The following is a 27,895-nucleotide window of genomic DNA, read 5'->3' on the forward strand; positions in this document are numbered from 1 at the left end:
TTTTTCAGTTCCCAGATGGGTCTCTTGGAAAGAACACAGACCCTACGGAGATATTCATACAGACCTGCATAGGATGTGTTAGGGGTCCTTGGCATGTACCCCTGTGTTGCTGTAAGACCTCCACGTCTCCAGGGGGATGGTGGTCACCACCCACACTCGGCCTATTTTCCTTGTTGAGTTTACTCTGTAAACATCACTACTTTCAGTGGTCCAGTGCTCAGCATGATTCTGCAGTCACCATCTGTAAGCTGTTACTAGAAGTGAAGACTCCCCTCCATGGGTTGCCCTGCTCATAAGATGTTGACAGATCACCAGAGACTAGCTCATACACCTTTTACCTTTTCATCAGTGGAGAACATGTCTTATCCTCTTATTAAAGTTCATTTTAAATAGACAAATTTAGAATTGAAAACAGGCATCTTTTTCCTCATTTATAATTAATTAATAGGCAGAGGGAGAAGACAGAGATCGATTTAACTTCAGAGCCCAGAATTTTAATCTTTCGTGTTGACTAATTTGGAAAAGGTCATTAATATTCCAATTCCCATAATTTGCATTTATTAACAAAATTTTGAATTTAAAAAGTTTTTGACCTACAGTGATTTTATTGAAATCAAAAAAGCAGCTTACTTTGATAAATCTCGTTTTCTTTCAGTCATTGCTTAAAAATTGCATGGACTTATAGAAATAAAAACATCTAAGTTGTGTAAAATATTTACAGTTATGCCTAATGTATATGGTTGTGGTTTTAAAAACGATTCAGCCTAATGTAGATGGCAGTTTTCCTCAGGAATGTGACTAATGGTAATAGCATTGTGCCGGCATCTTAGAAAGCACCAGAAGAGTCAGGCACACATGGAGAATCAAAACCTCACTCTCCTGAGGCCCTTACTTGGCTCTCCTCCAAACAAAATTACATTTATAGATCTCTCAGGGAAAAAATGTATTCTACTGCCAATGAGAAGTTAAATCAGACAGTCTCTTCATGTGGTGAAATGTTGCCTGAAACGTAGAAGTTTATTTGTAATGTTTATTCATCAAGGTAGTTGAGTGAGTGAACCTATAGCAGTATCGCCAGAATTAGAAGAAAGGCATCTGTGGGTGAAAATGTCATAACTTAATGAAGATACGGCAGTGTGTTAATGTTTTTAAGGCAGGTTTATTGAGATATAGTTTATATACAATGAAATGTAACCTTTTAGTGAGTAGTTCTAGTTTTGACAAACGAATACACTCAAGATTTAGAACATTTCCATCACCTTAAAAAAATGTTCTGTAAATAAAGGATTTCGCAGGAGTTCCCGTCGTGGTGCAGTGGTTAACGAATCCAACTAGGAACCATGAAGTTGCGGGTTCCATCCCTGGCCTTGTTCAGTGGGTTAAGGATCCAGCATTGCCTTGAGCTGTAGCGTAGGTTGCAGACTCGGCTCGGATCCCGAGTTGTTGTGGCTCTGGCGTAGGCCAGCAGCAAAAGCTCCGATTAGACCCCTAGCCTGGGAACCTCCATATGACGTGGGAGTGGCCCTAGAAAAGGCAAAAAGACAAATAAATAAATAAATAAAAGATTTTGCAAAAGGTGGCTGTGAGTCTGGACCAACAGTGTGGCACAGTTTGGACTTGGCCCCCAAGGCTGTGACTCCCTGTGGGATGATCCCCGCTTCTCCTCTCTGGCTGCACTGTCTGCCAGGGGGGTGGGGGGGGGTCACCTTCCTGATTGGACGGACTCATAGAGTCCATCCGCTTCTCAGTCTCAATGGAGAATCCCTGGCCCTCTGTGTTCTAGTGAAAAATAGTGTTCAGAACTGCTCTCACCACTAAAATTCTATAGCTGCGGATTCTTAAGTTTATGCAGGAGTGGACATTTATGGTTTTAGTATTAACATTTATTGTTATGTTGTTTTAGGTTTGCAAAACAAGTATTTTAAGACAAAACGTATAGACTTCTGGAAAATGAGTGGGCAGCCTGGCCTTTGAGAAATGCGAATAACAGAGAAAACAGATTAGGTTGCTTTGCTGCTTACTTGTGCTTTTTTTATATTGAATACAACTATATATTCAAAATGATTTGCAGGAATCATTTTTTTTAAGAGTAACATTTTGCAAATAAGTTACTTAGCCTACATTATTCTTTTCCCTATTAAGTATTAATGATCATTCTCTAATGTTATTCTAGTTTGCCTGCTAGGCTTAAATGGAAAAGAACAATATCCTTTCTTAGTGTTAAAATCCCCACCAGGCCTGTGGTCTTTGGGTTAACTTTACCTAAGCAATTAAAGCTATTAACAAGGGCATGGTTGTTATGTGGCCATTACAGCTCTAGCCAGAGAACCCCAAACTGTTGGCTTCTAGTTTAGAGAAAGTGCATTAATTTGTTTAGCACTGTTAGTGCTTCTCTAAATTTTCCCTTTGCTATAGCAGCAAATGGAAGTGGGTGAGCCAATTTCTTGGCTGTGAAGCCACTCCCAGGATAATTGATCTAATTGGCAGGGACTTATGTTGCTCTAACACCAACTCAGCCAGGATTCTCCCAGCTGGTATTTGATCACCCTCAGCCCTTCTTTATCCCAAAGAATGAAAGTGTAAACTGAATATAACTAAGTTTAAAAGAGAGATGTCAACCACTTATTTATGCTAGCTCCTAAGGGAAAAAAGTATTTTCCTAAAGAGCAGTTTCCTAAAATATAGGCTTATCTGTTCCTAAAATCTTTTGACTTTCTGCAGAATTTTTTTTTTTTAGTCTTTGCAGTGATTTATATTTGCTAATTTACCAGTGCTTACTCTGCTTAGTTGTACTATCAACCTCATTTTTAAATTATATTTGCAAAGTTAATTACACTTATTTGTAAATGGAAAAATCAGAATATTTCATATTTGCATAATAGCTTTAGGAAAGTAATTTTGCAGCTTTTTATTGCACTATGAAGTAACAAATGGTCACTTTGAAAAAGCCAAATTCAATTTCAACACCCTTTTTGTAGATGTAATAGACTTGTAGTAAATTAATACTCTGTGCTCTGTATTGTGATTGTGGTGGATAGAATAATGCTCCTCTCCAAAGAACTGAGCATGTAAATATGGCTTTATTTGGAAAGAGATCTTTGTGGATGTAATTAAATTAAGAGCCTTGAGTGTGGTAGATTATGCTGAATTATCCAGGTCAGCTCTAAATGCCTTCACAAATGGCAGTGTAAGAGAGAGGCTGAGGGAGATTTTGACACATGTTCAGACGAGAAGGCAGGGTGAAGGTGGGGAAAGAAATAGCAGTGATGTAGCCACAAACCCAGGTATGCCAGCAACCACCAGAAGCTGTAAGAGGCAAAGAACAGATTCTTCCCTTCAACCGCTAGAAGGAATATATCCCAGCTTACAACTTTGACTTTTATACAAGTGAACCTAATTTCAAATTTCTAGGCTCCTCAACTGAGAGTATAAATTTCTGCTGTTCTAAGAAACTTTTGGTTGGTGATTTTGTAGCAGACATAGAACACTGATACAGAACTTGATACCAAAGGTGGGGGGAGTGTGCTGATGTAACACATACCTGAAATGTGGAAGTGGCTTTGGAATTGGATGATGAGAAAGGCAAGTCTGCTACAGAAACATTGTACCATGCATTACAAAACCAAATGTGAATAATTTGGATTAGGTCCACACTATTGGGGGTTTCTAATGGCATAAATAATAGAATCGGTTGTGTAAAAATAACTCTTCGTGAACATTCCTCTCCTCTTTGGCTTGGATATTTGGGAAATGTTTTACTCTGTCTCCAGCCCATTTATAGCCAAAATGTGAGATAGGTTGGTTAAATATATTGTATTTGAACATGAAGATGGATGGAAATCATTTGGATTCCTTTGAGTTGATTTTCTCATGGTTGTGATGGATTCTACTCATGACATCTGTATTCTCACCTGGTCTTACTTTTGGTTATAACATAATTTGTAGGATGGCTGCCATTTTGTGATAACACAGATATAAACTACTTCTTTCTCAGTACTTTTTCTTATTAAGGTATTGTGCCAATTGAGCAGTAGGCTGAGTCCAAGTATAATCTACAATGAGACTAGATTTAACCTCAGGGGTTTTTTTTTCCCTATATTTTGGTCACTGTTTATTTAACTCCAGGTACAATACTTTAATACTCCTGTTCAAATTCTAAGGGCAGTACATTTATCACTATGTCATAATCATAGTGGAGAATTAAATATTTATGCACCAGAATAAAGATTCAGTATTTACCTGTGATAAAGGGCAGTTATCATATTTCTACACTGCGACCTTGGAAACTTCTGAAACAGTTTAAAAATGTCTCTTTTGTTTTCTGAATAAAAGGGAAATGGGCTACATACAATTAAAAACATCTCAATGTGAATGTCAGCGTGAAAAATATCTTCACACAGGGTAGTTTATTTTTTAAAGTTCTTCAGTACACTAATGGCATACAGTTTAGTTTAACAGTTCGGTATGTTATAATCAGGAGTGTGAATAGGCAATCAAATACTTCTGTGAAATTCTCTTCCCCAGAGAATTCATGGCAGGCCTGTTGCTATGGTGCAGTCTCACCTGGGACTTGTTTAGCTTCTTTTCTCAATCAGATACATTGACAATAATGAGCTTAAAAACAAATCCTCATAGAAAATTTAGAATGGAGAAATCGAGATAAATGAAGCAATGTGGCACTTCTTTTTCTGCTTGCACTTATGAGTTCTTATTTGTGATCCCAAGAGTTTCAAGATCCACTGAAGGCATTACTCTCTCTCTGTAAAGTGAACTGGACGTCATAGAGGCCCTTTGTAAAAGAAGGGAAACCATGGAGAAGATCATCTGTAAAAATGCTGCAAACTAGATTGTCTTCATCCACAGCTGTTTCCCTGGAACTTGAGACCATTATGGTGCTATTTCATAGTGCTGTCTTTTTTAGGTAATGCCAGAGAAGGACCGGGAATCAGTTATTAAATTGAAGGAGGTGATCACATCAGAGTGAAATAACAAGGCAGGCGGTGAGACCTTTGATGGATTCTTCAGGCTTGTGTTGTTTTTAGAGATTATTATCTTCCTCTCTTCACTTAGGTATCAGTTTCATTGCTATACTCTTTAGGTGGTGGTGTGAGGCTGAAAGGCAGTGTTCTGGAGTCACACCTCTTAGCTTCATAGCCCTGTTCTGCCATCTACCAGGCAGTGTGACTTTAGACATTCATGGTTTACATCTCAACAGTGAGTATAGTGATACATATCTCCTGAGGTGGTTGTATAAATTAAATAAGGTGCTTAGTACATGGAAGTCATCCATTGGGTATTGGCCATACTCACCATTTATGATATGCATAGAAAGCATTAGTGCAGTATCTGGTACATTCTAAATGCCTAATAAATAATAGCTAATAATACCAGTATCATTATAATCCCTTAAGTGAATCTGTGCTAGATATAGTCTTATTAAAAACATAAGAGGAAATACAAGAGAACAGTTGAGAGTTATTACTGTGGTTTAGGAGGTTAAGAACCAGACATAGTGTCCGTGTGGTTTCAATCACTGGCCTCACTCAGTGGGTGAAGGATCCACCGTTTCTGTGGCTGTGGCGTAGGCCTGCAGCTGCAGCTCCAGTTCAGCCCCTCGCCTAGGTATTGCCGTTTGTTATAGGTGCGTCTGTAAAAGGAAAAAAAAAGGTAAGAGAATGGTTAAAATTTGATACATTCAATCATAAAAAATTGTAGTCATGTGAATGAGATGGGTTAGAGAAATAGAAGACATCCCAGCCCCTCTATATACTGTCCCAGAGTGCAAGGCTGTTGGACTCTAGTCATCAGCTCAGCCGCCTTTACAATGAAATGTCATTGCTCTTAAATCCAGCTAAGTATGTGCTGTTCAAACCAACTTAAGTGTGTGCTACTGAGAAAACGCTAAGATTTGCTAATTATGTATTTTTTACCTATCATTTGATATTCTTGACATACATTACACAATATTTATTTTAATTATGTGGACTAGTTTATTTTATAAGATGGGTGTCACAGATGTGTATTTAATGTGATCGTTTAGATTAGTTTCAAGAAAAGTGAGAGAAAGCTATAGCCTGCCATGTGGCATTCCTTTTCACAGCCCTTCATTCACTCTGCTGATGGACTCAGAAGGTCTGCTGTTGGCAAAGTGTTATCCTTCCTCCCTGAAGGAACCAGTCTCCTCATCTTTGCTCACACACACTTGCACATAGGCGTGGTCCCAGAGGCTAAGGATGGTGCACCTTTGAGGCACATGTAGACCGGTGGACTAGCCCCTGCGGTGCCCTGACTGAACCTGATGCTCTGCTGACTGTCTGCAGCAAGCATTCTGCTAAGAGCTAGCATCCTCTCACCACATCAACTTCCTGCTTTTAAAAGGAGAGAAGAAGAGTTCAGCTCGATTTTTCTTTTTTTTTTTTTCCATGTCTCTTAACTGGAGCTATGAGTTGTTGGTGTGGAAACTACTATCCAGAGTATCTTCAAAAAACAAGTGGACAGAGTTCCCATTGTGGGTCAGGGGTGATGAAGCCAACCAGTATCCATGAGGATGCAGATTCAGTCCCTGTCCCTGCTCAGTGGGTTAAGGATCCAGCATTGCTGTGAGCTGTGGTGTAGGTCACAGAGACGGCTTGGATCCTGTGTTGCTGTGGCTGTGGTGTAGACCGGCAGCTGCAGCTCTAATTTAACCCCTCGCCTGGGAACCTCCATATGCCGAGGACGCGGCCCTAAAATTAAGACAAAAAAACCTGAAAAACAAGAGGAAAAAACCTTTTTCAGTATTTTCATAAAATAGACACAAAGAAAGAATTTTTAAAAATTGAAATATAGCTGACATATATTAGTTTCAGGTGTACAACATAATGATTCAATATAAGTGTGTATTGTAAAAGATTGCCACAATAGATCTAGTTAAGGAATTTCTTAATAGAGTAAAATGATGAGAAATATTGAGTAAAGATTTTGGATTATATTAAATCACTATCTGAATATTAAAGAACAATGTAATGTATTTATCCACCGTCCTTGTATTGTTCATTGGCATTGACATTTTGATATCATTAAGCTGACGGTATAAAGAAATCACATGTTTTAATTTCATGAGTGTTTCTAAATGTCCTGAAATTACTCATTTTGAAATTTAATAAAAAATAGAGCATATGATAGTAGCAAGAAGCAACCACTCCTCTCTTAGTCATTTGTCATGAGTCACTACTTTCATCAGCCACTACTTTCGTCTTGTCATTTGATATATAAAATCGGATCCTCGTTATATGATGATTAAGAGGAAAGAACAAAAAATGACAAAGCATAGCTGTTGAGAACAGAATATGGTCAATAAGTGAAAGAGGAAAATTATTAACTGAGTGGTATAATAACATTGAACAGTACTGAGAGTTTAGTAAAAACGTAATCCAAAACATCTGTCTATACTCCAAATTATTTTTTTTTCTACTTAGGAATTGAAAATATTTCCCCAAATTTTTGGCAAATGACCCTTTTAAGGGAGAACGTGGTACCTTTTTTTTTTTTTTTTTTGGCTTTCCGGGGCCGCACCCGTGGCATATGGAAGTTCCCAGGCCAGGGCTTGAATTGGAGCTGCAGCAGTTGGTCTGTGCCACAGCCACAGCAAGGCCAGATCTGAGCTGCGACTGAAAGCTATGTCACAGCTCACAGCAATGCTCCAACCCACTAAGTGAGGCCAGGGATCAAACACTCATCCTCATGGTTCCTCATCAGGTTCATTACCGCCAAGCCACAGCGGGAACTCCCCCTTTTTCTTTTTCTTTTTTGGCCCTCCCACAGCATACAGAGTTCCTGGGGCAGGGATCAGATCCCAGCCACAGTCGAGACCTAAGCCACTATGCTGAACTGGGGGCTGAACCTGAGTCGTCGCAGCACTCCCAAAATGCCACCAATCCCATTGAGCCACAGCAGGTGCTCCCATAATACCTTTTTTAATGTATTGTTTCTGACTTTGTAAAGCCAGCTCTATAGTCTATGCTGCATTTGGCATCTTGTTCATGTACTCACACCAACTCCTGTGATATGGGTGTCACCCTCATTTTTACAGACAGCTGAACTGGGGTTTATAGATATTAATGTCCCTTGTCCAGTATTATTCAACTTGTAAGTGACAGAGCCTAGAATCAGATCTGAGTTGGACCCCAAATCCTATAATCCTTCCACCTTTGTTCTGACCTGCCTCAAATCACCTGCCTTTAAAGAGTTGAGATTTTAAAATCCAGGACCCAGCAAACTGGCTTGCAGCCCAGATCTGGCCCTCTACCTTTTTCTTTTTTAAATCTGAAAGCTAAAAAAATTTTACCTTCTTTAATATTTTTAAAATAATCAAAAGATTTCATGACACCTGAAAATCAGATGAAATTCAAATCTCAGTGTCCATAAATAAAATCTTACTGGCATATACCACACTCATTCATTTACATTACTGTTTAAGGCTGTTTTCACACTACCAACGCAGAGGTGGGTGGTTGTGACAGAGACCTAGCTTATCATCTACAAAGCCTAAAATATTTACTATCCAGCCCTTTATGGAAAAAGTTTGCCAACACCTGCTCTCAGATATTAAAATTGAAATCTGTGATTAAGAGTTTTTATGGGACTTAAAAGTTCATTAACACTTTCACAGACCTTAGGTCTTTTGATAGTTCCAACAGCTAGCAAGGCAGATGATGTTTGCTTCGTTCTACCAGGCAACCCCAAAATGGATGCAAACAGTCTCATCAGCACCATTCAGCTCTTCAGGTACACAACGTTTTTGTTTGTTTGTTTTTTTGTCTTTTTGCCTTTTCTAGGGCCGCTCCCACAGCATATGGAGTTCCCATGCTAGGGGTCTAATCAGAGCTGTTGCTGCCAGCCTACACCACAGCCACAGCAACGTGGGATCCAAGCCACGTCTGCAACCTACACCACAGCTCACAGCAATGCCGGATCCTTAACCCAGTGAGCGAGGCCAGGGATCGAACCTGCAACCTCATGCTTCCTAGTCGGATTTGTTAACCACTGCACCAGGATGGGAACTCCAGGTACCCAGTTTTATTTGCCATCTTAAAATAGGGATTTATTTTGACATTTTAATGTTCTATTCACACTATCTGAAGAAACACTTCATTTCATATTTGAATGACTGTTCCTTCCGATGGCCCTCATGCAGACCTCCCAGCTCTGATTGTGAAGCTCATGTGTTCCTACTATGTCTCTCTGTCTCTCCGTTTCTCCTCTCCCCCTTTCCTTCTTTCTCTTTCTTCCTCTCTGCCCACTTCACTGCCTGGCCCATAGTAGGCATTTAGCGTTTAGACATAGGAATGTATAATTTAAGTCGGTCTTTTAAATTACAGAGTGGAAAACCTTAACACCAGTTACATTCTTGTAGGTGAGACCTTTCCCTACTATATTTTGTGGAAGTTAGTAGTATCTTTAACAGGAGAAGAAAGTAGAAATGAATTTCAAGATATGTTGTGTTGCAGAGTCTGGCTTAAATTTGATGCAAAATTTTGGATTTTTAAAAAATATGTGGAAGCAACCCAAATATCCATTGATGGATGAATGTATAAACAAAATGTGGTATATAGAAATAATGGAATATTAATCAGCCGTAAAAAGGAAGGAAATCCTGACACAATCTACAGCATTGATAAAGCTTGAAGATATTATACTAAGTGAAAAAAGCCAGATACCAAAGGACAGATATTGTATGATTCCACTTATATGAGGTTCCTAGGATAGTTAAATTCATGGAGACAGAAAATAGTGGTTGCCACAGACTGGGTGGAGGGAGGAATTGGTAGTTACACTTTAGTAAGTATGGTATTTCAATTGAGGAAGATGAAAATGTTCTGGAGATGATGGTGGTGGTGGTGGTGGTTGCAGGACAGTGCGAATGTACTTAATGCCAATGAACTGTACACTCAAAAATTGTTAAAATGGGGAGTTCCCTTTGTGGCGCAGCAGAAACGAATCCGACTAGGAACCATAAGGTTGCGGGTTCGATCCCTGGCCTCGCTCAGTGGGTTAACCATCCGGTGTTGCCATGAGCTGCGGTGTAGGTCGAGGATGCAGCTCAGATCTGGCGTTGCTATGGCTCTGGCATAGGCTGGTGGCCACAGTTCTGATTAGACCCCTAGCCTGGGAACTTCCACATGCCACGGGCGCAGCCCTAAAAAAAAAAAACGGACAAAAGACAAAAAATAAAAATAAGAAATTGTTAAAATGGTAAATTTCATATTATATATGTTTTACCCTAACATTTTAAAGTTAAACATAAGGTCCTCTTTCATGACCTGTTTCCAAGAGCTATGTTGATGCATAGAATTTAAAAGAAAGATTATGAGGATTTGATTTTTATGGTCGCACTGAGCAAAGGTTGTTCTTTCCTTCCTTATTTGCTAGCAGTTTATGGAAGAAAATTCAGCAGGAGTGTAGAGCTAGCTGAGAAGCACCTTTCTAAAGAGACCAATTCTTTATTAAAGAGTCCTGCAGAGTTTCAAGAGAAGTATATGCAGTGGAATTTATTATATCAGTAAGTTCATTATATAGTATATATTTTCAAGTAAGGCATTTATTACTGCTCTCAGTGTATTTCATGCCCTTCATGAAAACTAATTCTTATAATTTTTTTAATAGGTCAAAATTGGAGCATTCAACTAATAGTAAAGTTTAAATGAAAAAACAATTCCTATTCTATTATATTCATAAAAATTAGTAACAAATGAATACCAGGTTGAAAGAAATTACTTATTTACCTAAAAAGTATAAAATGAAAAGCAAGCTACCCTACAAATGTCCAGTCCCTTTCTCCCAGCAGTTAAAATTTTACCCAGTTATATTTCTTGAGTATGTATACATCAAGAAAAACATTTTCTGCTTCTTCAACCCAGGATGTGTCTTTTTATAAAACAAGTGCATAACTTTGTTGTCCTGAATAATCTTTCTTATAGATTATTCCACATCAGCATGTGGATTTACTTGACCCCTTTCTAGCAATTCCATAAAGTCACACCATATGGTTTTATGTAATACTTTTAACCAATCCCTCATTGATGGATGTTAGGTTGTTTCCATTTTTATTTGGTTGGTTTTGTGTGCTTTTTGAGGCATAGCCAGTGTCTCAGCTTAAGAACTTATGGGCTAGGTAAGGTAGGTAGAGTTTTTTTGTTTTTTTGGATATTATTAAATTGGCCTCCCAGGAGTTTACACCAATTTAAATTCCCGCAGCACCTTTTTTCTACATCCTTACCAATGCTAAGAACTTACACTTCTAAGTGCTATTACTCATTGTTAGAATAGTATTGAACGCCTTTAGAGGCAAAAACATCTGTTCTCCTTTCAATCAGAAAACTATTTTCCAAGAACTGGATTGTTTCTTAAGCAGGATCTCTCCTGGTAGTATTGAAACAATACTTTTTTTTTTTTTTGGAGTTAGATTTTAATTAAAGAAGTCATATGCTAGTTGCAACAAGTGAAACAATATAAAGGAGATAATATAAAAGTGTAAATAATATCTTGATTCTTTTTTATTCTCAATCTCCTGAGGTAACCAATCTTACTGATCTATTTTATTCCCATCATAGTTTTTTTTTAATTTATTTTTTTGTTAAAGTGTAATTGATTTACAGTGTTGTGCCAGCGAAGTAATTCAGTTACTTTGTGTGTATATGTGTGCGTGTGTCTCTGTATGTACTCATTCCTTTTTTTTTTTTTTTTTTTTTTTCTATTTTGGCCACCCCATGGCATGTGGAGTTCCCAGGCTAGGAATCAGATTGGAGCCGCAGTTGCAACCTACATGCAGCCGCAGCAATGCGGGATCATTAACCTATTGTGCCAGGCTGAGGATCAAACCTGTGTCCCAGAACTGTAGAGATACCACTGATCCTGTTGCACCACAATGGGAACTCCTATATAAATTTTTTTTAACATTATCTTCCACCATGGTCTGTCGTGGGAGATTGGATATGGTTCCCTGTACTATACAGTAGGACCTTGTTGTTTATTCATTCTAAATGTAATAGTTTGCATTACAAACTATTACAAACCCAAACTCTCAATCCATCCCACCCCCTCCCCTCTCCCCCTTGGGAACCACAAGTCTGTTCTCTATGTCTGAGTCTGTCTTTTGAGGATAGGTTCATTTGTACCATATTTTAGATTCCACATGTAAGTGATATCCTATAGTATTTGTCTTTTTCTTTCTGACTCACTTAGCATGATAATCTCTAGTTGCATCCATGTTACTGTGATTGGCATTATTTCATTCTCTTTATGGGTGAGTAGTATTCCATTGCCCTTCATAGTTTTCTCCACGTAGGTGAATGTTCAAATTCTTTCCAACAATGCTATTAATATTTTATGTATATGGTTGCTTTTATTTCTGCAGAGTAGACATCCAAAAGTGGAATTGCAAGGTCCTGGGGATTATATGTTTTTAATTATAATAGATGTTACCAGATTATAGTAGCAGATTATTCTAACACTAACAATATGTGTATGTGCCCCTCTCCCCAGGTATTCTTCCCCAGCCCTGGATGGGACACTTTGAAAATGTTACCAATATGATGAAAACTGGCATCTTGTTAATTGGTTTTCTTCCTCCTTTTGAATGAAATTGGGCTTTTTTACTAGTAGTTTAATTAACATTACATTTCATCTGAGATGAATTGCTTGTTGATACACTATTTTTACTATGTTTTTTGAAAATTTGTTTACATGAGATTTTAAGTGTCTATTAAGTGTTAGAAATTATTTTTCTCTCACTTTTTTGGGGACTTGACTTTGTTTTCAAGATCTTTTAGAGTATGAATTTTTATTTTATTTTATTTTACTTTTTTGCTTTTTAGGACTGCGCCTGAGGCATATAGAAGTTCCCAGTCTAGGGGATGAATCAAGCTGTAGCCACTGGCCTATGCCACAGCCACAGCAATGCCAGATCCAAGCCACATCTGCGACCTACACCACAGCTCACAGCAATGCCGGATCCTTAACCCACTGAGTGAGGCCAGAGATGGAACCTGCAATCTCATGGTTCCTAGTTGGATTTGTTTCTGCTGGGCCACAATGGGAACTCCTGAAGTTTTATTTTTGCATAGAACTCCTGAACTATTTTATATCCCTTATGATTTGGGGGTTTCTTATCTTCTTTAAGGAGGTCTCTATCATCCCAAGGTTATAAAAATATTCTTCTAGGTCATCTTCTTATATAGTGGGCTTTCCCACTACATTTATTATAGAACTGTGTGTATGTGTTAGTAATCTAGCTTTGTTTTCTCTAATTATACCGGTAGTTATTTTCCCAATGAGTGCAATTCTACCTTTGTTATAATTAGTAAGTTCCTGTACATACTGGCATCTGGCTTTTTAATTCTTATTACATTTCAGGGATTTATTTGATTTGAGGATAAAATTTTGAAGCAGTAAAATCAATTACACTTATAAATAAAACCTTCAGGAATAGAAAATGAAACAACCTTAATTTTTTTCAGATTCCTATAATAGAAAGAGCAAGAATTTAGAATTCTATTCTCAGCTCTTTACTTACTAATTATGTGACCTTGAGCAAATCATTTATTTTGCTTCTCCCACCTTATGATTGCTCAACTCACTAGTGGGCTGCACTTTTTTAAGAATTAGGGGGGAAAATATGTGGAATATCTGACCCAGAGTGGGTATTCATTTGCTGGTACCTAGTATTACCACTATTGTTATGACTTAACAAAAATAAGCAAGTAAGACATTTGATATCAAATTATATCTGTTCCAAACATAAGCAGATGTGTTATTTCATGAGTATATGTTGTGTGCAAGAGATAAAGAATTTTAAATATGGTAATTTGAAGAGTCTTTCAGACAAAAGTCTGAACAATAAAAATAACCTAAGAAAATCTGGCACTTTTTTCTAAGTTTTTTCTTTTCCCTATCCTTTCCTTTTCTTTGTTCTCTACTGAGAGCCATATAGACCTAACTCAATTAAAAGGCAATATTATGTAACTTGTCTGCTTTTTTCAGGGAAAATACAGTTGTTAAATAAGGGTAACAAAGGATAAATTTAAATTGCTCTTCTATATAACTAACTAGCAGAAGGAGATGGATGTTAGGGGAGAAAGCAGGAGAGTCAGAGAAAAACAGAGGGACATTGAGTATGGAAATCCTTGTGGACCTGAAGACGGGGATGGGCATAAGTCTGGATGCAGACGTGTTGACATGCCCCAGTTCTGTCCTAAGACTTTAATGTTTCCTGCAGGTTTCTTGTGTCCTATGGTTATCAATAATACATTGATTTTTCTTAACCTTATTTCTCAAGACTCCCAGGACAATTTCTGGAGGTTTAGAAACAAATGATAAAGTTGGTAAAGCCATACAGATGAAATGTAAAATTTAAAAGGGAAGACAGGAATTCCCATCATGGCTCAGTGGTTAACAAATCCAACTAGGAACCATGAGATTACAGGTTTGGTCCCTGGCCTTGTTCAGTGGGTTAAGGATCCGGCATTGCCATGAGCTGCAGTGTAGGTCGCAGATGCGGCTCAGATCCCATGTTGCTGTTTCTGTGGTGTAGGCCAGTGGCTGCAGTTCCAATTAGACCCCTAGCCTGGGAACCTCCATATGCCAGGAGTGCGGTCCTAGAAAAGACAAAAAGACAGGAAAAAGAAAAAAAGGGAAAACAAATGAATACCTCTTAGGCCTCTGGAGCCGGGTAGCAAGCCTTCTTAAGGAACCATTTGATTAACTAGGACACAGCTAATAAATCTATATTCTAATTCCAGTAACCACCTCCCAGCACACACATAACACACTTTAGTCTTTACAGTATCTGCAAAGCAGAAAGAGCAACTGTAAAAGTAAGCCTAGTAATTTGTGTAATCATAAGATCTACCTGCACTAGACAGTGTTTGTTTTCTTTCCCCTTTACATTTCATTAACTCCCTAACCAAACCTTAAATTAATCATTTTGAAAATTAGCCTCTTATTCCCTTGTGCTATTTATTAGAACTACTGAAGAAAGGAAGATTAAATTTAGCCTTGTTTTTGTTTCTCTTATCATCTTCATAGTCTTTGCTGTGTTTGCAGTAACTAGTCCACATAGAGGGAGTAGGAGATTGGTCATTTATTCCTCTCACTTTTCCATTTCAGCAAAATAATGATTTATATGCATTATTATCATCTGTGCAGTCAATTAACTCTCAAATAATCTTATAACATTAGGTGATATGCATCACTGTCCTCACTAATTCTGAAATATTTATGTACCAGAAAACCAGATAAATTGTCAATGTTAAGTCATTGTTATTTTTCATAATTTCTTAATGAATTTTAATGTAATGGCTGATCAAATATTCAAGACATTACATTTTAAATAAAATCCCCCCTTTTTTGACATTAATTCAACCAAATACCTGCCTTGTTCGAAAATGACAGCAGGAATTGTCACTGACCACTGCAGTGGACACAGCTCCAGGCATCCAATTTTCATGTTAAAGCTCTTTTTCTGAGTATTTCTTTGACTACTAGTAAACATCAGTTAGCAAAACCTCGACTAGTAGAAGACTTAACTAACATTATCATCATCATCATCATCATCATCATCATCATCATTATTATTTGTCTTATTATTAAGGCTGCACCCTCGGCATATGGAGGTTCACAGGCTAGGGGTTGAATCGGAGCTGTAACCTCTGACCTACACCACAGTTACAGCAATTTGTGATCAGAGCTTCGTCTGCAACCTATACCCCAGCTCACAGCGACACCAGAACACCAGATTCTTAACCCACTGAGCGAGGCCAGGGATGGAACCTGCATCCTCATGGATGCTAGTCATATTCATTTCCCCAGCCACGATGGGAACTCCAACTAGCATTATTTTATATTTATACCCACGTATCTTCCTACACACACATTCTACTTTTTTTGTTTTTTTTTTTGTTTTTGTTTTTGTCTTTTTGACATTTCTAGGGCCGCTTCTGCGGCATATGGAGGTTCCCAGGCTAGGGGTCTAATCAGAGCTGTAGCTGCTGGCCTACACCAGAGCCACAGCAACGCGGGATCTAAGCCACGTCTGCAACCTACACCACAGCTCACGGCCACGCCAGATCCTTAACCCACTGAGCAAGGCCAGGGATGGAACCCACAACCTCATGGTTCCTAGTCGGATTCGTTAACCACTGAACCACGACGGGAACTCCATTTAAGGAGAGAAGCTAAATGAAAGTAAGAGAAGGCATTTCTAGTTTAATAAAGTGTCAGTAACTGGTCAAATTCTCAAAAATGTTATGCCAAGTCTGGGAAAGTCCTGATTTTCTGAGAAGCAGAGTGTGACACCTGAGAGATCAGGAAATTTGGCCGGTGTAACGATAGAAGCCTTTGAGGAAAGGAAAAGCAGTGGGATGGAGTGAGTCAGAGTAATAGCATTGAATCACTGTGCTACTGAAATTAGCACATAATCTTTAAAAAAAAAAAATCTTATTTGCCCATGCCACCATGAATAATATGAAATTCTGATAAAGCTGATTGGTTGAAATGCAGTCAATAAAATTTGGGGAAACCCAGGATCTAGTTCCAGCTCTGCCTTGATATCTTTAATACCCTAAATAAAAGTAGAGTGGCCTTCTTGGTGCAGTGGGTAGCACGTCCACCTCATAAATAAAAGTAGAAAAATCCTATTGTAGCGCTAATTTTTCTAATTTTCCTTATATCCATTGTAAGGATATGATTATTATTACATTTGAAATGCATTAAGAGCCTCATAAAGGATCAATCAAAATATATTATGCCTGTCTTAATATAACATACTTAGGAATCAATACATTAAAAAAATTATGTAATTGATTGTAACATAATAAATAAAATGTACTGTGTTAAATTCACCCTGAATGAATTAGCTGGAGTTTTTTGTGTTGATCTTTTAGGGAGCTAGATGGATGAAACAGAAATTTCACTCTTCTTCAAAAAGAATTCAGCTTAGTAAATCACACACATCGTAATGACCAAGGTCTTTACCCAAGGGCTGGATAAAAGACTGTAGGCACATAGGAAGGTGATATTTCAGGTGGACGGAGCAATGTGCAAAAAAATCTTTAAGCGGTATTTATAAGAAATCATGAATAGTTCCACCCGGGTGCATGATGGGGAGTGACAGGAAACCGAAAAAAAGGTATTTAGAGACAGACTGCAGAGGGTCTTAAAATAAGGCTGAGTTGTATTACAGGTTGGGTGTATAAATTGTATTACAGGTAGGGTGGGAAGGGCGTGTTGCACAGTGATTAAGACCATGGGATTAGGAGTCAGACTGATGTGATTTTAAGATCCTGGTGTTAAATGACTTCAGGCAGGTCAGCCCTCTGAATGAAGGTAACCTTTACTACCTTGCAGGCTGACTAAGAATTTAAGTAATGTATATAAAGCCCTTTGCAGGGAGCCTAGAGCCGGAAAACACTCATTAAAGGATAGAGATTATTGATGAATAATATTGTGCCCTCAACAGGTTTATCTGGAAGAAATGTGAAAAGCAGTGGTGAAGCCCCTCACCATCACGGTGAGAAGAGTTAGTGGGGAGTTACTGCTAGAGTCTAAAGTTAATGTGAGCAGGAATTAGGAGAGTGACAGTAGGAATAGTAAGGAAGGGAATGGATTCAGAAGTGGTAAAGAAGTTGAGTGACAGGATTTGGAAAAGCATCTAATGTGTGAGCGGTGGGGAATAAGAGGAAGGGAGGAAATAATGAACACACATTTAGTTTGAGCCTAAGTAAAATGGTTTCATTAGGTCAGGAACTTTCGTGTGCATAAAAATCTCCTAGAGGACCTGTTCAAGCACAGGTGGCTGGATCCAACTTCTGACTCAAAGTTGATGCTGTTGCTGCTGTTCAGGGCCCATACTTTGAGAACCACTACAGTGAAGAAATAATAAACACAAGAGGCAAGGGGAGGTATGGCTAGATGTGCGCCACGGCTCATCCTGCAGGTAGCGCGGCTTAGCTCACCACCCTTGAAAACATCAGTTTGAGTGATAGTGTATTTGAACGTCACTGGTGTACACAGACCCATGCAATGGTCAGAAATTGCCAGGTGAGAGAGAAAAGAGCCAGTGGCAATGTGTTATTGGTGTGTAGAAAAGTTTTTATAAAGCCATCAGTTGGTGCTGTAGGAAAAGCTTTTATCTGTTTGCCTTGACCTTCTCATCCGTACATGGCTCTAAGCAAAGCTTTCATTAGTGTGTTTTAATGTAAACCTCTCTTCCCTTGTTTTGATTTCTTAATAAAGGAGCTTTAGGGACAAAGTTACAGTTAAGAGCCTGAGCTTTAGAATAAAAATTTAAAGCTTCCAGTAAGCTTTGGTATTTTCTCTCTGCTTCATTAAAACCAAAGGATAGATATCAAAGCTTGAACCAGGTATAATCCTGTGTGGTTTGACAGTAGGATAAAACAATAAAGGTCTGAATGTTGATGATCTTCTATTAGACTGTTAGGCAGTGCAACAAAGAAAATCAGATTGGTGATTGTGTCTTGTATTTTTCTTTTATCTTAAAGAAGATCTAGATGTAAGAAACAGTGGGCAACTAATCATGCAAAAGCATCCTAATAATGTGTTTCCTTCCTGTCTTCGGAGGGATGTGAGGTCAGAATGTTCCATTTGAAAGGACACCTTTGTGGTGTCCTGCCCTTCGTAAGTTTTCCATCTGGACAAAAGTAATTAAAATTTTGTTTTCCAATCTGTAAGGTATATATATATATATATATATTTTATAGCTGCACCTGCAGCATATGGAAGTTCCCAGGCTAGGGGTCACATTGGAGCTGCAGCTGCAGGCCTTCATCACAGCCATGACAACACCAGATCTGAGCCACATCTGCAACCTATACCACAACTTGTAGCAATGCTGGATCCTTAACCCACTGAGTGAGGCCAGGGATTGAACCCATATCCTCACAGGCACTGTCAGGTTCTTAACCTGCTGAGCCACAATGGAAACTCCTGTATGGTATATTTTTAATGTAGAATACTGGATAGTACACCTAGTTCACCCATCCCAAAATACAACAAAACTGAGCTGAATTTTTAGTGTTGCCTAAGTTGTTTCTTGAGATGTTAATAATAGTTATTCCTTGATAAAGAAAAAGCGTGCTTAGCTTCAATAAATCAAAGAATCACTAGGTTGTACAAAGGTAAGCCTACCTCTTCCAGCTGGTAGACATCTTAGAAGTTTTCATATACTCGTATTGATGTGAGCCTCCAAGATTTGGAATCTTCTGGGCAACATTTTTCAAACCTGTTTGAAGGTTTAAACCTCTTCCTTTAAGGACAAACCTATGGGACAATGGGACAATGGTGTTCTGAGAACATGATTTGAGAAAGGCAGTGTTTCTTTTTAACAAAAGGATCTAGTCAGTACAAAGGGATTAAACATATATTTAGCATTTCAATAATTGTGCATAATTGTTCAGGACTACCTAACAATGATTTGTAGACATAATAATGATGTGTAAATTATTGAGTGAACTGTAATAGAAGGTCAGAACATTTGATCATCTCTACACTCCTGGATGATTACTTTAAGGTTGAGAAGTTCAAGGACCCTTTGGAAATATTTGGGATGTTTCGAGGATTTCTTACTAGCTCTTAAATATTCATTTTTAAAATAGTTCCCTAGGTCTGACTCAAGACCCTCAAAGCTATAACCATAACCATAATTTATTCATCTTTTAAACATGGGAAAGAGAAAAAAAAAAGCCATAGTATGTCCTGAGATAGAACATTCCTCTAAATCCTCTGTACCTTAAAAATCTAACATGTTATTTAATGATAATTAATCTTTTAGTGTTACTAAACACTTTCATCATACTACATTAGAAAAGTAGATTATTTTTGGAAGATTTTTAGGCAATGGTGAAATAAAAATGCTTTCTTAAGCTCTGACTGCATCAAGGGGTGACCATGTCAGTTTCTTTCAGTCTAACCAGAACTCAGTACTTTCCTGCTGAGACGTTCAGGCATGGGAAGGGTATTTTGACCCCTGGTGTGCCATGTATGTACTGCTGATGTGAATTAATTTTTAGTACACGGATGACCGTCTTTAAAAATTATGTATTTTCAAACAACTTACACAACTCAGCAGCAAAAAAGCCAACAATCCAATTGACAAATGGACGAAAGACCTGAATAGACATTTCTTCAAAGATATACAGATGTAAATTGGTACAACCACTATGGAAAACAGTATGGAGGTACCTCAGAAAACTAAATATAGAACTACCATATGACCCAGCAACCCCACTCTTGGGCATATATCCAGAAAAAAAATCTCCTTGAAAAAGACACATGCACCTGCATGTTCATTGCAGCACTATTCACAATAGCCAGGACATGGAAACAATCTAAACATCCATTGACAGATGACTGACTTAAGAAGATGTGATATATATACACAATGGAATACTACTCATCCATAAAAAATAATGCTCTCTGCAGCAACATGGATGGAACTAGAGACTCTCATACTAAGTGAAGTCAGAAAGAGAAAGACAGATACCATATGATTTCACTTGTATCTGGAATCTGATATGTGGCACAAATGAACCTTTCCACAGAAAAGAAAATCATAGACATGGAGAACAGACTTGTGGTTGCCAGGAGGGAGTGGGAAGGACTGGGAATTTGGAGTTAATAGATGCAAACTATTACCTTTGGAATGGATAAACAATGGGCTCCTGCCATATAGCGCTGGAAACTATGTCTGGTCACTTGTGATGGAGCATAATGTGAGTAAAAAGAATGTATACATGTATGTGTAACTGGTTCACCTTGCTGTGCAGTAGCAAATTGACTGAACACTGTAAACCAGCTATAATGGAAAAAATAAAAATCATTATTAAATTAAATTTTATCCCATTATACTGACAAAAAAACTATGTATTTTAATTTATATTAAGAAAACTATAAAAGCATTAAACAACAAGATTTCAGTTATTTTAATACAGAGATGATACTGTCTTAAAATGGAGTCAATTTAAAGGAAAATATTTAATAAAAGGTATGAATAGGTCAAAGGGGAAGGAAATGGCTATTGAGGAGGATAAAGAAAAGGTTTTCACATCAGAAAGATTTGAGCATTAAACTGAGAGAAAACACTGATGATTCAGGAAAGAGAAGCAAGAGGGCATGGAGAGGCTGGCCTTAGATTAAAAAGGGGCACTCCCTTCACCAAGCCTGAAGGGAACTGAGCATTAGTGTAAATGTGGGGACAGGAAGTTGAAGGTATCATCGCTAATGGTCTGGAATGCCTAGTGCTGTTCCTTACCTGTCATCATCATGGTGGGAGTAACTGCCATGGCTACTCCTGAATTAGTAAATCAGAACAACTTGAAGTAAATTGATGCCGATGATACAAGTCTGCACCTGTAGTTGGATGGCACGAAACCCCAAACACAACGAGCTCTTGCATACATCTAGAAGGATAATGGTCTTTACCAACTAAGGAGAGAGAGAACATGGCGTACTAATGTCAAGAATGTAAGAGGGAATATCATTACGGATTCTACTCCAGGAGCACGATGAGGAATATTTTCAGCAACTTCATGCTAATAAGCAAAGGTTGTAAGGAACCAGGCGAAGGCCAGCTCTCTGCTCTGGAGTACCTCAGGTGTGATGTGTGGAGAATGCATAGTCTTCCCCAGAGAGAGATCTGAAAAAGCAGTATTTTCAGGAAAGAACCATGATTCAGTTAAAGCATGTAGATGGAAGGTCTTCATAGTAACCCAGAGACGGAGAATATTCTGGGTAAAAGATGAAAATTTGACAAACAGAGAATTTGCAAACTGGAATGAGGCTCCCGTAGGGCACAGTTGGAAAGGGTCAGGAGAGATGTCACCACTGGCCATCAATGAGGATTTAATGAGGGTGAGAGAGACTAGGAGGCCATGAGAGGCTATGCCCTCTTTTCAGCCCAAGCGCCACAGTCCTTGAAGCTGTAGTCTGCAGTGGAGCTCTTCCTGCTTATTGAAAGAGATGGGAGTGGAAGAAACTAATGCAAGAAACTTCCTGGGGCTTCTGGAAGCCAGTGACAGGAGACACAGCCTCTTGATTAGATATGCAATATTATTTTTGTTTGAAAGGAGCACTGAATCACTAAGGCTTCATTTAGAATGGAGGTACATGGAGGAGTTTAGGTAAAGGTAAACCTCAGTAGGAAGGGAGAAAGAGGTTTCACTCTGAATGAGCAGCAGGAACAGATGGATGTGAAAAGGAACCAACTAGAAGTCTCAGAAATGGAAAATATTGTCATTGGGAAAAAAGTCTAATAAATGAGATAAACCTTTAACAAGGCAAACAGAGAAATGGTGAATTGAAAGAAATACTGAGAAATTCCCCCTAAAATGAGGTTCAGAGAAATTAAGAGAAAATATGAAAAAGCTGTGGAGATACCCATTTCTGGCATATTCAATACCCTAACCAGCCTTTCCCATGAAAGAAACTAAATACGCTGAATAAAGCATTTAAATTGTCCTTTTGAAAGCAAGGCTAAGCTGGTAAGAAAGTGAAGAATTCACAGAAACGAAAACCAAAATAAAAGTGAGTCTCACAGACATAGCGAACAGACTTGTGATTGCCAAAGGGGAGGGGGAGAGGGTGGAGGAGGGACGGATGGGAGTTTGGGGTTAGCAGATGCAAACTATTACATATAGAATGGCTAAACAACAAGCTCCTACTGTATAGCACAGGGAACTATATTCAGTATCCTGTGATAAACCATATTGGAAAAGAATATAAATTATAAAAGAATGTATATTTATATATGTGTGTGTGTGTAACTGAATCTCTTTGTACAGCAGAAACTAACAACATTTTGAATCAACTATGCTTAAATTAAAAAAAAGAAAATCTATTTGCAAAATGGCAGACTCCTCAGCTAGATAAACAGCAAATGTGGCTTCCACCTTGAAGGTATGTGCCAAACCTGGGTGATCTTGAGCATCCATTTGAGGTTATGTGCCACATGCCTGCTGAAGGCTGGCCCAAGGTGGGGAGTCCAGTGGGAGATCTTTTTGCCCAAACCGAAAACTTCACAAAGCTGTAACATTAGTGTGAGAGCGTTGAGAAACCTGTCCCATAGAAGAGGACAAGTTGGGTACTGGCAGTAGGAGAGTTTTCCCCTTCCAGTTTATGCCACTATTGAGATGAAAGTACCTAACCAGCCACTAAGCCTGTGAAAAGATGTTGGTTAGCAGGTAAATACAAAATGAAGTACATGCAAGATAGCATCCCATGCCTAGCTGATTACTGAAAAGAAAAATTGAGGCGCCCAAATGCAAATTGATGCCTGTGGAAATGTACAGAAACTGGGACTCTCATACACTGCCGACTGGAATATAAATTGGTACCACAACTTTGGCAGGTAATTTGATAATCATTATCAGGTAACGTTAAAGATGTGCATGGCCTTCCTCCCAACAATTCCACTTCTAGGTGTCTACTAGAGAGGTCTGGCATGTGCACAGGGTAATTTATACAAGGACACTTTTTTTGCAGCGTGCTTGTATTTGATACAAAATTGGAAATAACCCAAGGGTTCATCATGATAAAAACAGGTAAATAGATTGTGTTGTAGTCATAGAAGAGAATACTGTTGAGCAGTGGAAGTAAATGAACTAGATCTGCATGCACTGATATTAATAAATCTCAATATCATAATAAGAGCAATCTGTAGAACACTGGGTATAGTATACCATTGACATAAATGGTATGAATATGCATAGCAATACTATGTATTAGTTATGGATCTGTATATATGAAGTAGTAATAATATAAAATTCATATGAATATTAAACACCAAATTCAAGACAGTGGTTTCTTCTGGAGAGGGAGGAAGGGGAAGGAATAGGGTCTAGGAAAGAGAAACCAGGGGATTTCATTCTATCTGTAATATTTACATCTCAAAAAAACCTGAAGCAGGAGTTCCATCGTGACTTAGTGGAAATGAATCTGACTAGTATGCATGAGGACACAGGTGGAATCCCTGGCCTCACTCAGTGGATTAAGGATCTAGCATTGCCATGAGCTGTGGTGTAGGTCACAGACTTGGCTAGATCTGGCATGGCTATGACTGGGGCATAGGCTGACAGCCATAGCTCTGATTCACCTCCTAACCTGGGAACCTCCATATGCGTGGATGCAGCCCTAAAGAGACCAAAACAAAACAAAACAAACCTGAAACAAATATAGCAAAATAGTAAGATTTGCTAGAACTAGATCATTTTCTCCAGAGCTCTTCGTTTTATTGTCTGTACTTTTTCTGCACATTTAAAGAATCTCACAATATTGAAAAATTAGGAGAGAAAATTTCTGAAACTATATAAAAGAAATCCAAAGACATTGCTTCCTCAGGTTGGGTTGTCATTAAAGTGGAGGAGAGAGAAAGGAAGAGCAGGCTTGGGCAGGGGAAAAGTCCAAATACTGTGCTGGCCAGGCAGCCCCCCGAACTTCTGAAGCAAATCTGGGCCCACCCTTTATATTCCCACCTCAAGGCACAGCTGGATACAGCCTGCCCAGGAGGGCGTGCCCTTGGTAAGGAGGTTCTCTGCAGCAGTGGCGCCCCCATGAAGGCATGACCTCGGTGGCAGTAAGCCCTTTCTTGGGACTGCTCAGACCATGCATCTCTGTCTACCATACAAGGTCATGAAAGTGAATCTTTGTTTTCTTCTATTCCCGTGACTCTCAGAGAATATTTGTCAATATACTGACCTGAGGGAGATGAGGTAGACATAAAGAAAAGCTTCCAAAGACATATGAACTGACTCCATTTTTATAACACATCAGTAGCCTTGACTTTCTAAGTTTGTTTTTGGTCTTGTTTGACAGAATTTGAGAGGAAATTGTCATGAACTAAATGATTGGCAAGTGCTTTTAACCTATTTCCTTGCTCTACTCAGAGGATCCCCTGATAATTTAGATGCCCAGTTTTGAATGCTGACATAAGGATCAGTGTTCACACACTATGTTTAGAGGATAAAATAAAGTTTAAAATTTATAGCTGGTATCACAGTGTAATCGTCATAATGAGTGTTATTTTGGAAATCATAAGATGTGTTTTTATATGGCTGTAATACTGTCTTCCTCATCAGTCAGTTTAAAAAGCCAGTAGAGACAGAATTGTCAAATATTTATATCCTATTCATCTTTCTTGGTGTAAGTCACATGCGGGAGTTTAATTTATATTCTATAGAAATAATAATTTGAAACAAAAAATACATATATTTTCCTTGTAAATATTCACAGGTATTAGGTAACCTTTGCAAACTCCATGCTTTATAGATTCCTGATAGTCTGCTTTGGGGGCTTTAATGATGTCTTACTTGTGAAAATTCTGAGCAAATAATAGGTGGAATGGTTTTAAAAACTGTAGCCAATGACATTCAGTATTTTGGGCTCTGTAGCCAGGAGGGATACGAGGTGCGCTTTACTGGGTCCATGTGATGTTAAAGGAATTGCCCAACTTCTACAAAATGTAGCTGCACCGTGGGTACAGAGGCTCTTCTGGCAACTTGATAGCTATAAATGGTTTCCATAGGTGTATCAGCCACGGTTTCTAGTTGCAAGAAATAGACACTTGAAATGTCTAATTATACAGGAAAAAGGTGTTTATTAACTGGTTACTAGTGAATTCCCACGTTTGTTGAACTGAAGAACAAGGCTTGAGACTCAGCTCCAGGGAACAGTGTCCAGATCAAGTAAGAAAAAACACTAACACTGCCACCAAGTATAAACATAGTTTGAGTGGAGATCATTTCCATGTTAGAAACTTGACCTTGAGTCCTACTGTTGGGAATAGAGGAAAGATTGAAAAAAAGGAAAAGCAGCTTCATGTTTTCTGATGTCAGAGTCTTGGTTTTAGCATCTGAGTCACAGTCTGGCATCTTGGCAGAGCCAAAGTCACCTGTCTCTGCTTCTGAAGAAAGGAATTATATAGGACAATAAGTTCCAGCTTCTGCCTTCAAGCAGGAAATTTCCCAAACATTTCCTTGAAAAGATGTTCAAAAGGTCATAGGCAGCAGCAAACTTGATTTTAAAAAAATCCCCTGACATGGAATTTTTTTCAGTGAAAGAAATTTTTTTTTAATATTCTGATTTGAAACATACTTTAATCCAACCATCAGATTGGGGCCAATCTGAAATGAAAACTTTCCAGTGCTTAATCACTAGTAGCCACCAAACTGAGGAAATAAAAGTTATGTGATGGCTTAGGGGGATATTTTGCAGTTCACAGATGGTCCTTTCCTGGCCCAGCTTGGTACAGCAGCTGGTCTTCTGTGAAAAAAGGTAGATAAAAACAATTGAGGAGTTCCCGTCATGGTTCAGTGCTTAACGAATTCGACTAGGAACCATGAGGCTTGGTGGGTTAGGGATCCAGCGTTGCCATGAGCTGTGGTGTAGGTTGCAGACACTGCTCATATCCCATGTTGCTGTGGCTCTGGTGTAGACCAGCGGCTACAGCTCCAATTAGACCCCTAGCCTGGGAACCTCCATGTACTATGGGTGCGACCCTAGGGGGAGAAAAAAAAAAGCAATTGAGTAAAATAATCGAAAGAATGAAAGTGTATCATAAAAACTATGATGCTATTTAAGGGCAAAGAAAGACTAACTTTTGTGGTGAAGTAAACAAACTACTCCTTAAAATCAGTGATCTGAGCCTGATACCGCAAGTTACATAGTTATTATCTATCTGATCTTTTGTTGCTGAACAGTTATCAGAAGCCCATGGTCTAGGACCTGCTAAGCAGAGGTGGGCAGAGTCCCCATTACCGTCATGACCCTGCTGTACAGCATTACTAGTATTCATTCAGGCCCCGCCCTATGCACCCTCACCAACTGGGCTCATTAGAAAAGGATTCTCAATATAGGAAAGCAAAACGGAGTCCAGAGACTATTTCTTAAGAATTAGCCTAAGAATAGGTTTTAGAATTTGCAGCCAGTGCTGTCAAGTAATTGCACATTTGCCTGATTCCACAGGGTGTTAATATTACTTTTCAATTAAATTGTTTTTATTTTTGCATGGCAAACATATACACACTGTCATAAATAATATTACATTGTCAATAGCATAATTATCATAAAACTAAGGTAGCTTTTTTTTTTTTCATGATTAGTCTGTAGGCTTAGGATTCATCTGCCTGGTACTTTGAACTTGCAGTCAGTGTAGAATTAAACCACTTAGAGTTCAGCATTTGCTTTGAGTAGACTTGTAAGGAGTAATATGGCACGAGGGAGCTTGAGGTGTTATTGGAGATGTTATTTGTCGCTTAAAGCCTTTAGAGTATACTTGATTTGATTTATAGATATTTTATACCATGGCTTTCTATTTATTAAAATCCTGTCAAGGTATCAATGAGATAAGTACAAATAATGTTAAAACATCTTCTCCTAGAATAGAATTTCCTTGCCTTCAGGATGAGTCATAGAATGAAGAGTGTAATTTCTTTTGACAATCTTTCTAGCTTTTTAATACAATTTTAAATTCTATACTATGGCTCAGACTTTTTCATTATTTTTTTCCTTGTCCCTTTGCACAGTGACATATGAATACATTTGTAACAATAGGAGAAATTTGCATGAACACATAAATATAGCAAGACTTTCCCCATTGGGATTGTAATGATTTTTTTCTTCTCAACAATCGAAAGGCTTCGTATCAAACATGGTCAAGTGATTCTCATCACAGGAATTTACCTTTTTTTAATGCTGTGCTAACACACAGTGTGAGGGATGTGAAAATTAGCTATTGATGATAAAGAGCTCAAATTGGTTGGTGTGCCTCTCATGTAAACACATCAAGTAAGGACTCTGCCAAACTTAGGTTTAATGCATCAGTGTAGCAAAAATGCTATTTGAAGACCTC

The 27,895-nt window shown here is 38.4% G+C and overlaps 1 protein-coding gene and 1 long non-coding RNA gene across 50 annotated transcripts in view; both read left to right on the top strand.

Moving 5' to 3' along the window:
- The window catches only part of LOC146395936 (uncharacterized), a 1,175,949-nt gene that overhangs the window by 154,437 nt on the left and 993,617 nt on the right, over positions 1-27,895 (top strand). The window lies entirely within an intron of this gene.
- The window catches only part of PKP4 (plakophilin 4), a 249,850-nt gene that overhangs the window by 102,879 nt on the left and 119,076 nt on the right, over positions 1-27,895 (top strand). The gene's annotated exons all lie outside the window — the stretch shown is intronic.

The sequence above is a fragment of the Sus scrofa genome, chromosome 15 (assembly GCF_054392235.1).
Source record: "Sus scrofa isolate SSC_HxYL_T2T_F1_AM1 chromosome 15, Sscrofa_HxYL_maternal_Yorkshire_Landrace_v2.0, whole genome shotgun sequence".
NCBI lineage: Eukaryota > Metazoa > Chordata > Mammalia > Artiodactyla > Suidae > Sus > Sus scrofa.